Genomic DNA, 13118 nt, shown 5'->3' on the forward strand with positions numbered 1-13118 from the left:
TTCTACTACATAAACCTATATTAAATATTTATGTTGCAGCATTTTCTTCCATCCTTTTCAACATTACCCATTCTATCTAGCAATAGCTGTAAAAGAATTAAGGAAATTTAGTCCTAGAAAACTAAAAAAGTGACACAAACACATTTCACTGAAACACTTGTTGTAAATGAAAAGAATACTTGAAATTAGAATTGGAATGCAACCTTGACATGTACAACAATTCTGGTATGATCGATGACCTCAACTCAACACTTGCTACTCAGGGAAACGAAAGATCACATACCATGTAATAATTACCTATACTTAAAGCTAAGAAGTACTGGACAAATGATGATAAGAAAAAAAGGCTCTTAAATTTTAAGCCATTAGAATTCAGATGCCAGAAGCAAGTAAAAAAACACTGAAGAGAATAATTGACACAGACACAGGAATGTTGCAGCATTCTAGAGACAAAAGAGGAAAAACAAATAAAAGGAGTTCAGTTTTGGTTTGATTCTCAGCTTCTAAAAGAGAGGTAACATAGGCAAGTTAAATAGTCCAATTTCTTAATATTATAAACAAAATTGGATTAAAAGGTCAGTACAGGTGCTGAAAGCCAAGTAGGCAAAAATTAGGAAATACCTCAACTGTCTCTTCACTTTCTTCACAACTCTGTGTTCACTCTCCGCTTGGCTCCTGGGATATAATAGCAATAAAGGCACAAGTCATTTTGCTTTCACTTATCCTGAGGAAACAGAGAATTGCTCTTTAATTCCATAATTGTTGAACAAGATGCCTGAATGTTCTGCTGCAGATAGGAAGGCTAAGTATTTCCCATGAGGAAAAATGAACATGTTCTCCTAAAGTATATTGCACATTAGTTTCAGTCATGAAACGAGCAAACTATAGGATTAGTGAAGTGGTATGGTTGCTCCATCTGCTCAGTCCTTGCTTCTGTTTTGATTGTGCCCCATTTGAGTATGTCTTACCAAAAGTTAGGGTAGGACCAGCATTGCATTTAATTTTGTACAAACATTTATTAGTTAGCAATGCTATTTAGCCATTTAATTTGAAGTAGACCTAGCAACAAAAAACCCCAAAAGAGTGTCTAGGACTTTAACCTAGACGACTCACTTCCTGTAATGCTAAACATAGCAGGGTTTAGTTTTAACTCTACACTTGTTAAAAACAAGCTGTATGAAGACAATCAACAGCCTTCATTTAATTTTTGGTGCTGAGGACATGAAATTGCTGATAGTTGATGCAAATGGTTGGGTTCTCTTCACATTTTTTCTTAGCATTCATACATCTTAACATTAGCTGAACACTGAAATGAAAAAAAATATTAGGCAATTTTTCAAGTGATGTAGTAAGTGATTTAGAGATATCTCAGTCTTAAAAATTGAGTTCAACTTATTTTTATCATTCCAAAGGTACTTGGAATGTGCTACAAATTCAACTGAAATAATAACCACATTTTTCATCTGTATGGGCCCATGTAATGAACAACTAAAATCCCTTGGAGATGGGTGTTTCAATGTTACTTCAAGAAATACTGAGTATCCAGAGTGAGGAAAAAAATTATTTGGTTTAATATCCATGATCCCATCTCAGCATCTCTGAACCTACCAATGTTAGCATTGCTGTCACTAGCTGGTATTAATGCCATATTAGAGCTAATGAAGAGCACTGTAGCTACTCATGGAAGCAGGACAGAAAAAGCATTCATCACCGCTGTGTGACTTAGTATGAAACTTCATGCTGTGCTTTCCCCAAATGCTACAGTAAACTGCAATTCTTCTAAAAGTTATACTATCATTTTCTCTTTGGTAGCCACTTTGGAAAACAAGCACCAGTGATTATTAGCATGAGTGATAATCAATGGTTAATAATGGTTATCTCTGATTACTTGCATGGCACAGTTTTAGAACACTAAACTTCCAACTACACTGCCAGAGGACAATACAGCCAGGCTCAAGCATGCCGAGTCTCATGACCATACTTTTTTCTGTCTTTTTGATTTGGCCTAAAAATAGTGTGAACCCAGAGTTTTGTTGCTGGTAAGACAGGTCTTGATTTGGGAAATTTTGCTTAATTTCATTTGTAACCAATTAACATTAGCTTTTAATTAGACTCATGTATTGGGAAACAAAGATGTGAACTGTCTAAACTCCTTCTTGCTGCACATTGTGCTCCCTCCCTTCAACCTCCATTGACCCTGCCACTTGTGCCCAGTACAAGACTTCAAAAGTAAAAGTCTCTGCTATGCACTTAGATTTATTTAGGCCTGTTGCAGGCAGTGCAGACTGGAGCTGGTATTAAGGTCCTGACAGTTTTTCCTCACTCTCAAGTGGTCTGGAGCTCAGAATATGAGCCAGTGTGGACCAACACTCAACTGATAAAGCGAAAGTATTCTTGTGTAGTCATTTTGTCTCAACAAGGAAAGTTGAAGTCACATGGGCTGAAAAAAACAGCCTAAATTTTCTTCACTATTTTTTCACTGGATTTCCCAGGAACACTATCTTGTGAGCAAATCATATACATTTTAGACAACCTACCATTTTCTAGAAAACACTTAGGAGAAGACAATAATTATAAACCATTATTAAAGGTGCAAGTTTTGTCTGGGAAATATCTTATGTTTGATTCTGACTCCAGTAATGATGGTTTTCTAAAATACAGAATATTAAATGACATTTTAAAGTTCAAACCTGAAGATGCATATTAAGTGCTTAGGCTTGAGCAGTGTAGAGTCATTTTCAGATTGTAGGAGATAAAACAATGGAATATTGTCCAATATTTATGTATTTTTTTGTTTTGTGCTGGGCTGCTTGATGGAAAAAATAACTTGGTTGTGGATTATTTTTCTAGCTGGTGTGAAAGAGATGCTAATGAAGTCTTCTCACAGATGCAACTTTAGTGCAAGCTAAGACAGTTGAACTAAAATGTAAGTAAAAACATTGCTATTTGTGTTTTTAAATTTAATGCTAAATGCTTGTTTCCTCCCTTTCATTTAGTACTTAATGTTATACAGGGATGTTTATCCCTGTAGTGACTGCAGTTATGTAAACAAATGTGTTAAATGTTATTCTGTATTCATCCCAGTCATATATATTAAACACTATAGAAATTAAGGTACTAGCATTTTCCATAATGATTTTTGAAGGGTATGAAAATCTTTATCTGAAATGACCCTAAAAGTCTCTCCACTTGTTAGTAGATGAATTCTATTAGATATTTGATTACAGCAACACTGATGTAAATGTGGAACAAATGCAAGTGGATTCAATGGCTTTAATGACAAGAAGATGACTTTGACTGTAGCAAAAGATTCAAGTACTACCAAACCCCAGATCTTAAACTTCCAAAATAATGAGAATGTAACTTGAGACTCGAATCCAATCTTCTTGCTGATTCAACTCTACTTCTAGAGATACAGCATGATACTAATACAAATCTTGAAAGTCTAGCTGGAACCAATGTTTAAATGTTCTTTTTGAAAAATACAATAGAATAAAAAGCTCAGTATATTCTTAAAATGTGTTGATATTTTTTAAGGGAATAAGGAGGCAAAATGAAGGACAAAAATAAAGAGAATGAAGAATGAAACTGGCACAAGAACTTAATGCATACAATAAGCACAGCTGGGTTGTAACTTAAATAAAGGTTAAGGTTTATAACAACTTTCTCATACAAAGCTGTTTAAGATTGAGATGGACCAGTTTAGCAGTTCTAAGGCTTATCAAGTGCAATATACTGAATTCACTAACATGGGAAATTCTTTGTACTTTAACATTTCAGTTCAGTGAGTGAAGGCAATTATAAAGAGATAATATCAGCTAAATTGATTTTTTTTTCTGATTTGAAAATGGAGGAACATAAGAACCTGAACGCTGAAAGTAATTTTTATGAAATTACTTAGTAAGAAAAAAGTGTTGAAAAAGAAAATAATACACCTTGAAAAGCTGACCTCAATAAGTCAAATATTTAATTTCTCTTAAGAAAAAAATTATGCAGCCAAAAGGGAATACAGTAAGCTGACACTCAGTAAAAAGTTTTATGAACACAAAAGCTAATGAATTCAGCCCACAGACAAGAGTAAACCATAAGAAGAGGTATATTTGACTGCTTCAGTAGTAATTTGATGGCACTGAAATCAAAAAGGTCATTCACAAAGTAGAAGCAATCATGTATTACTAAAGATGAGTATGAAGACATAGGGCAAGCAATCATGTAAGGATAAAGTCAGAAAGGTTAAGGAGACAAAAGAGCTACAGTTGTCTGAGAACATTAAAACCATAGAGGGTAGAGGTGATAATAGAGTACATGCTAAGAAGAAAAGAAAAAGAAAGTGTAGTTCTATTACCTATCAGGGAGGGAGAGCATTCAAGCAGACTACTTTGAAAAGTGAAAAAATTACAGGAACCTTTTTCCCTTTGTTTTCAACAGAAAATGCTATGACCAGATACTCAACACACATGCATGAATTACCAAAAAAAAAAAAAAAAAAAGAAGAAATGTAATTGGAAGGATAGATATAAATACCAAAAGAAAGATAGAACACATTAAACCCAATTCTAATCAATTATTTAAAGATAAGGATCTCATTTTACCCATAAATCCTGGAGAAAAAATAAGACCCAAAATATCTTTGACTTTTTATTCTATGGTTTTATGGAGATTAGAAAGATCCTTGAAAGAAATAAAACACTGAGATAAGGTAAAGAAAGGCATAGTATCTCTCATTACTAAAAGGGAGGAAAGGCAGTACCTGTGGAACCATAGCTAAAACAGTCTAGTTCTGATGTTTGAGAATATACTAGGAAAAGGATTTAGACATTATTTATATATTTACTTATAGGATAATAAAACACTAAATATACAACATGTATGTCTTTATAAATGTAGATATTGGAAACAATCTAATTCTGAACTTTGTGATGATAATTATCTTCATAGATAGAAAAGGAATAGCAGGTGTGGCAATCCATTGACATTACATAATCTCATAATATTGTCTTTAAAATATTTTTATATGCAGTGTAGAAATAATAGCTTGATAATAATCCCCTTAAAAGAGATCCTTTAAAAAAAAATTTGCTTGAAGAGCACCTGTCAGTGTTTCTAGCTTAATTATAAATATAGCATCACTGGAGTCTTGTTTGCCTACCTGGATTCCCTGGCAGAAGTTTTTTGTGTGCTTTAGTTTCTGATAATTGAGGGAACATGACATCTAGTAGACTATTCTTGGCAGCAAGTTAAGCACATATTCTATTGGTAAAATAAATATTTTTGTTCCATTTGGAAAAAAATAAATCTCTTAATTTTTCCTATGATTTGTAGACAAAAAAAAGAGCAATAATTTTTTGCATGAAAAAACATTCTTATCACTTCTAGTACTATATTATGTGGGACTCAACATCCACTTGGTCTGAAGATCAAATAATGATTTGGTCTTGGTTAATTCTTACTACTAACATTCAGAAATATTTGTATTCTTAGTCATATAATTTGTAATTGCTCTAGAATGAGAATTTCTTTAGACTACTCAGTCTTCAGCCTCTTCATACTTGCCAGTAAAATTGCAAGTTATGGTCTGTATATCTGTCCATGAGGGAGGCAACTGTGAATGACAAGGAACTGAATATTGGACTGCATGGGACTATTTGTAAACTGCTGATATTTTAACACTCCTGAACTTTTATGGGCAGCCCTGGACAACTGAAATCAGACATAATTGTCACAGTCCTGAGCAATACAGTGCCATTATTATCAATTATTTCATACTCGATAATCAACTGATTCCATAAAGTTGCATGTGTTACAATATTAAATAATGTTTCCTATAGAACTAAAGGCAAATGCATCCTGAATACTGGCATATCTAATACTGCTTTTATGTGATTTAATCTCATAAGAAATCAAAGGTTGTGTTACATATCAAAACACAGTCACTATGGCGTGACTTCCTGCTACCCCATAAAATTATGTGAGGTGGCGCAGAATAACCTCCAGGTCCTAGCTGTGCCCCCTCCTGGCTACCAAAAAAATTAACGACAACCTCTGGCCAGAGCTAGGACACACAGTAACAGAAATTAGGTAAAAAATCACTTCAGAAGGAATCCATATCCAAACGCTTGACTCCTTTGTCACAGCTGACATTCCTAACTCTCTGTCCAGAGATGAGTCTCCTTGCTATTTGCTAGATTTTAGTGGTTTGTTTGTTTTGTTCTTTAACTTATTATTTCATCTAGCCTATATATGTTGTGTTGTTTATTACACAGCTTTCCCGATTGAGTAGGAAAAATGGAAAATTATTCCATACAGCTTAAACAATAATCTGAAAATATAAAATTTCCAAGGGCTTTGAGGGTCAAAATATCGCTACAGTTCTGTTACATTTCTTCTGTCAATATGCTCTAAGAAGTTCTAAGTCCTCCAAAAGAAATGCCTCTATTCTGTCAAGTTTTTGGATCTCATATACTGCTGACTAGTTAATTTTCTAGCATGCTTGGGTTTGGTTTGCTCCAGACCTAGATGCCGATGGAATTGCATTTCTATGGAGCTTGTAGGTCAAATCAGGCACTCCCAGAGAGTTTAGATACTTACACAATTAGGTCATCAATAAACTAAAAAGAGATCAGTGCTTTGTATTTAGGCAACTGTTATCTGCCTGCATTCTGTTTTAGCAGTTTAAATCCTTTCCTCAGTTTTGAATATTAATCCTTATCTGTGCAATCCTTATCTGTCTGACTGGGTTATTTTGCTCTGAATTAATAGAAAAACTAAATCATTGTGATGACAATGTACCCTGTTGCATATTGTGAGACCACTGGGAGGTCTTTTTAATCTTTTGCTATAGAAGAATTATCACAGAAAATTCTGAATTATTCTATGCATGGGAAAAAGTCTTGTGAGTTCATCTAATTAATTGTAACATGGTTAAGAAGATGAGAATGTATTACAGAAAGCTTAAATGCTTTCAACCTCTCTTTTGAAAGATTAGCAATCACATCTCAATGTGAAAAAAACAATTCAGGAGGAGACAAACCCTGAAGAGCTCTTGAATACCTAAAAAGACAGGAAATCAATAAGGCCCGTAATTATCGGCACATAGATTTAATGAAGTGTAAAACTTTGGTGTTACCACAAATTAAAACTCCATTAATGTCCATGGATAATGAAGAACAGAAAATGATTAAGGAAAAAATACAATCTTTTCTCATACACTTAATTCAGATTTATTTTAATGTAAGAAATAGCTGAAGGAGACTTAAAACAGCAATTTAATGTGAAGTTAGGACTTATTATGAAGCAAACCTAAGCACTTTTTAATACTTCCCAAATTAATATAGAATTTTAAACTAGCAACAGGCTTCACTGAAAAATCTTGTAATTTAATATGAAATGTATTACAGACAGGTTAATTGGGTTCATATAATGGAAGTGTATTCTAAATTAGCTAAACATATATTTTTCTTTTTTTTCTTGACAGAATAAAAGGTCTGAAGCTACTGTCATTGATCTTTGTTCTGAGATGTAGAAGAATCTGACTGATAGCAATGGGAAGTGGGAAGCTGGTAGTTTATACATGGATCACACGGAATTCTCAAAAGCATTTGTTGTCCATGGAGAATGAATCAGAGAGCTTTGAAAAATATTTGCAGTAGAATGAATTTCCTTATCTTACTTTATGATTAGTGCTGGATAAGCCTTCCATTTATTAAAGCTCTCTCCTGTTTTCACACAAACCCAGCTTCTGACAGAGATCATATTATTTCCTGTGACACATATATTTGCCTTGTATTCCACAAAAATTTTACTAATTAATTTAGTTTGATGGATGTTAACGCATTGTAGAATGAAAGTTATGAGTTTTGAATAGAATATCAGTCACAATTTGTTTTATCCATGTGTCTTCTCTATACATACAATCAGTCTACATGCACAATGATACCTAAACATTGCAAACTTTAATTAGGTAAAGCACACTTGGTACATCACAGAAGTAGTTATAGACCTTAGATTATCTAAATACTATCTAAGAAACAGAATGGCACAATTAAAAGACATACACATTTAGCTATCAATTTAAGTAAATTGCAATAGTAGGGAAACATTAAAATTTGTGTCCAGGTAGAAAATGTAAGCTCCTAGAATAAACTATGCAAAACCCCTCAGTATTCAAATAATAGCCTATAGTCTGCATAGTCTTCACATAGGAATCTTACTTCTAAATAGTTAATCTATGTCCTCAGTTTTGATTCAGGACACTTTGGTTGATTATCATTCTCCCATGAGGGCTGAGAAATGCCCTCTTGGTGATGGCTGCTGTCCATGTTTTTCTCAGTAACTGCTTGCTAACCCCTTGGCAGAACCCTATTTGCCCATTGGCAGCTTGATTTTCTGCCAGGCTTTAAAACAAAGCAAAAGAAAGCATCACTTGGGCAGCTATTTCCCCTTACACATGGGAAAAAGGCAGAGAGAGAGGTAAAAATAATGATGAGCTGAATTTGACCTAAAGCCAGGCTGGAACATGTGTTTGATGATCTCCCAAGCATATCAAGATGATGACAACTAAACACTGTAATTATAAAGATCAGTATTCTTAGAACACCTTGTTAGTTAAATGCCATATTTTTTTGACATTTTAAATACCTAAAATAAGTTAAATGCAAAACCAGAAATCACGACCAACAATAAAAAGTTTGAGGACACAAAGAGAGAAACCATTCTGCTTGCACCAACTCTTAATCAGTATCTGCTGAGGGATTTGAAATTACTTGATTCTCACAGAAACCTGAGGGACATTAGAGATGGGAGAGAAGCCATGCCTCAAGGATGAATCACTGCTGATCAAAACAAAAATCTATTCCTGTGGACAACCTACCTACCAAAACATAGGCTTTCTGGATGGAAATTGCCTAAGCAAAGGCATGTAAACCCCAAAGTTACATTGTGGGACTCCTATCAAGTCAGATTTACAATAAGAATAGTCTTTTTCTGAGCTTGTTTAGATGGAAAATTCACACTAAACCTCAGTCTACTACTTTCCTGAAGCTTTTTCCTCCAGAGATACCATTGGATGTCTCTATATATCCTATCCTATGGTAGACCTTAAAATACAATTTACATTGATTTCATAGTATAGAAACAGCAAAAGGAAATTTGGGCTTTTGTTGTTGTTGTTATATTTCATCATTCCTAATAGACATTTTATGGCAAACCATAGCTCAAGAAAAATGTAAAATCTGAAATGGCTGATTCAGACTTGGACAGTGATTACCTATTATCTAGAAACAATAAAATAGAATAGTCTTTATATTTAGCTATTTGGAAAACTTATTAAACGAAACAATTTATTCCCAAAATTTTGGTGGAAAAAGGGGGAACTTGCCATATGTTAGATAATCTGTCTTTATGTATTTAATTCAGAAACTACAGTAATTTTATGGAATGTAATTTCATAAAAAATTAAGGATTCAGAATAATCAATAATATTGATATTTAGATAGACATATAAAATTAGAATAGAGCTGTGTCTGATTAATAACAAAGGGATTGGATGAATCCAAATAAATTATCTGGCCTAAACATATGGAGGTAGCTGTCACAACATGTCTGACCATGGACACAGCCTGACCAGACTTTCCTCTCTGACAGTTGCCAGACAGGCAAAGTTTTGAAAAGCCCATAAAGAATTATTTTCTGCAGGAATGATAAAAACATTTCAAGTCTTAGCTTATTTTTTCACATATCATATTATTTATCCTAATATTCCTGGCTTTAATTTTTTTTTCAATAAGCATGAAAACTAAATATTCCCATTAGTTTTCCAAAAATAAAAGGGCTGCTTTCTATTTTTCTCATCCTCACAGATATTATAATTACAAAGTATACCAGGGAACATGTCCTAGTTATTTATTTGCCATTAATAAAATATAATTCTATTAAAGAACACAAAAGTATAGAGCAAGTCAGTGTGGAAACCAAGAGAGTTTTAGAAGAACAAAAAAAGGTGTATAGATCTTCTTGGCCAAAAGTTTTGTATGTTTTCTTGCTCCTTTATTTTGTCTTCATTGTGTTTGAGACATTTGCTTCCATCTAGGCTCATGAAGAAACACATTCATTTTGCAGCACATACAGATGCATTTTTAAGTGATTTAGAAACAGCCACCAGCACTTACTAGCCTTCAATTACTTTGGTTGCCTCTTAAGTAAAACTTTTATTGCTGTTTTCCCTTTTACTACACTAATCACAAAAAGAGGATTTGTGTTTTGTTCCAAGAGGACTTGTTAAGAGTACTTGGTTTTTTTTCCAAGTCTGCCTGTAAGCTTTATCACTATGTCTTTCTCAGTCTCATCATATCTATAGCTGTTCAATTTTTACTACATGTCCTGGGTGCAGGTGCCCTGGCACTGGCAGCGGGAGCTGTGGGGGCCTCTGTGAGGAGAGAGCTGAGGTGGTGGCTCCTCAGGGAAATGTATTTAAGATGAGGAAAACCACCGGTGATCACAGTGAAGAAAAACCCCTGGAAAACAGGAACAAGAAGAAACTTGTTCTTTGGTCAGGGAAGGAGATACTCTGAGTATTGGAGCAGAGGAAAATTGTGACCAGGCAGGAGCAGCAGAGGGGACCTGTTAAGGACTGACCACAACCCCCATTCCACATACCCTGCAGCTTTTGGGGTAGGATGTGTTGGAGTTGGAAATGAGGGAGTGGAATTCAGAAAAGAGCCCATGAAAGAGGGAGGAAAGTGACATTTGGTGCTTTTGTTCTTGTTTCTCACTACCCTAATCTTTTTAAATTCATCTTAAATTATTTTCCCCAGCTTGAGCCAGTTGTCATGAAAGTACTTGGTAAGCTGTCTTCCTGTCTTTATCTGGGTCCATCAACTTTCTCATGGCATTTTGTCCCCCTGTGCCACAGGAAAAGAGCATGTGACTGGATGGGCATTTGGCTGTTAGCCAGGGTTAACCCACCACACATATTTACCTCTTTCCTAAAATTCTTCTTATGCTCTCCTTTGTCTACCCTTCTCAGTCTATCCCTAATGTTTATTCTACTTTGGATATTGCATTTATTTATACAGATAATAACTGGATATTTGTGGTTTGTTTTCAGCTCTACAGGAATCTGTTGCTGCAGTTTTTGCTTGAACTGATAAAAAATTACTGTTTCAAGATCCTCCCTTATGAGTGTCGGTCATCTTGTGATCGATCTAATCCAAATCCAGCAGTAAATGTACAGAAAGGGGTTCATATAAAAAAGGTGTTAACAGAAACATACCTGCATAGTAACCATGCCCAAAAGTAGTCTGCCTGAAATACATGGAATTACTAAGGAAATTATTCTGTTGAATTGAAATGAACTGTCAACTTTAGACGTGATAAAATGAAGATTTTTTTATTACATCACATTTCTGGACACAGATGTTGGTATAGCCCCTGGACCATCTTTGTGATCTATAGGAAGTCTGTTTCAGTCCCAAATCCTGAATTTTCTGATCTGCATTTTTCAGAATACCTTGTCTGGGAAACTTCTTGCACACTATTTTATTTATCAGAGCAAAAGCAAGATACCTGGATAACATCTACTCAGATAACAGATCATAAAACTGCCCCACATTGCACAAACATTTTAATGTTGTTCTGGTATAAGCGGTTTCTTTAAGTCTCCATTGAGATTCAAGAGCACGTTTAACAAATGTGACAAGTGATTTTATATAGAAATAACAGTAAACCATTGCAGGGTCTGTTTGGAACCAGCATCTAAATATATAGTTATTTCACCTTGACATTCACAAGTCCATAGGTATCAGTAATAATTTTCTACAGTTTGTTTTGCAACCACTATTTGCTAATGTATTTGAGCCAAATTGTTCTGTGATCCTAACTGGGAGAATGATGTAAAGTCCAGTTCAATTGCATGCTTTGCTAGCATACAGCAACATAAATAGGTCAGACAGTGGAAATTTTAATTTAATATATTCCCAGACATTGAGGTCAAGGGAATTTTTATCTGAAAAAAGGTGAATTGGATTATATTCTTAAAAGAATTTTTTTATACATGTTTTCAAATGATGAAGCTTAATAGGTGATCTATAATAAATTTTCATTGTAAAGCATACAATTATAAATAGGATTTTCTTTTCTTTCAGAGTTTAGTCTGTGGTTTACTACCTGTCAAATTTTGACTGCTTCTGAAATGCCATGCTGTTAACCTCCCTTTCCCTAGATACAAAATATGCTAATCTTGACCTATTCCTAGTTATCTTTAATTGTTTCTTCCCATTACTCATTTTAACTTTTCTTCATAATTCCTGTACAATTGCACATTGCCCTATGGCAACATTAAAAATGAAGTATTTAAGCAAACACAGTTCCATATCTGCATTAAAAAATATATTTCATTGTTTCTTTTCCTTGATCATTACATATCCTTCTCTTCCTTTTTCTTTCTTCATATAAAAATGAAATCAGAGAAACAAAAGAGGCCTTGTCAGATTATCATTACCATCAATGACAACTGGAAGTTCATTACACAACCAGTGGCAACATTTCATGACATTCCTGTAAGTAGATTACAGCTGCCTCTCCACAGTCTTTTGGATACAACTCATGATCAAACAGACTTTCCTTATGTTTTATTAGGAAACCCCCAGGGCACAGACAGAAAAATTAAAAAAAAGTAATCTGTATCCTTTCAGACATCAAGAAAAGAAATAAACTGAGTAAGTCTATGTGCTCGTTTCAAACACAGTTTTTATTAATATTATTATATTAAGATTATACAAGTGAATTTGTAATAGGGTTCTTTCTGCCATTGCAAATATTATACTTCAATAAAGGTTACCTTTTTTTTCAATGACTATCTTAAAACGATTGAATAGAAAATTGCAACAGTCACAGAAGAATCTGATTGATACTTATTTTGAAGCACACCTATAAGGCACATTCTTTCTTTTATAACATTGCCTAGATTGTTAATGCTGTATTACCACCAGAAAAACAATCTGTCCTCTGAGACAAACAGGCAGAGTTGTAGCAGGTTATGACTATTTGTGCTTTTCAACCATTTTATAGCATATCCAGGGTGACTTTAGGAACAAAAAACATATTTATTCCTGCACATACAG

Source organism: Aphelocoma coerulescens, chromosome 1A (assembly GCF_041296385.1).
Source record: "Aphelocoma coerulescens isolate FSJ_1873_10779 chromosome 1A, UR_Acoe_1.0, whole genome shotgun sequence".
In the NCBI taxonomy this organism is placed as follows: Eukaryota; Metazoa; Chordata; class Aves; order Passeriformes; family Corvidae; genus Aphelocoma; species Aphelocoma coerulescens.